Source organism: Propithecus coquereli, unplaced genomic scaffold, assembly GCF_000956105.1.
Source record: "Propithecus coquereli isolate 6110/MARCELLA unplaced genomic scaffold, Pcoq_1.0 Scaffold666, whole genome shotgun sequence".
NCBI lineage: Eukaryota > Metazoa > Chordata > Mammalia > Primates > Indriidae > Propithecus > Propithecus coquereli.
Genome location: NW_012152685.1, coordinates 196,643 through 197,186, shown reverse-complemented (window position 1 = coordinate 197,186; position 544 = coordinate 196,643).

The following is a 544-nucleotide window of genomic DNA, read 5'->3' as shown; positions in this document are numbered from 1 at the left end:
TGTGTTATTAAAAATGTACACTTGAAAGCACATGTATTTACTAATTAGAACCACTCAGGGGCTTTGTGGGAACAGTAAAGCACAGCATTTGTGATAGTTACGTTTTACCACTTCTTGCTGTGCTTAAATTCTAAAATGTCATTTGTTCAACTGAACTCTATACATTTTTAATATAATATTTATTTTTTGCCAAAGAAACATATTGACACATTACTCAATGGAGCTAAAGGATTTTGAGCTCAGTTAATCTAATATAAATTTGAAATATGACATTTTGCTACTGAAGTTTGTATGTTAGGAGAACTTAGACATTTTTGTTGCTGTGTAAAAGGCTTAAATTCATATTTATCAATAACATCAATGGAAATTAATTTACAAAGTAGATGTCATGAGGTCATTCTTTAGGAGTTTCCAATTCCAATTGATTTTGGGTTGATTTTTGCTTTAACAATATTTTTAAAAACCTAATGTTTTTAAAATTTTGAGACTCACACAGAAAAATTATATTGTTAATCTATTTAATTTTATACTTGAACAGATTAAA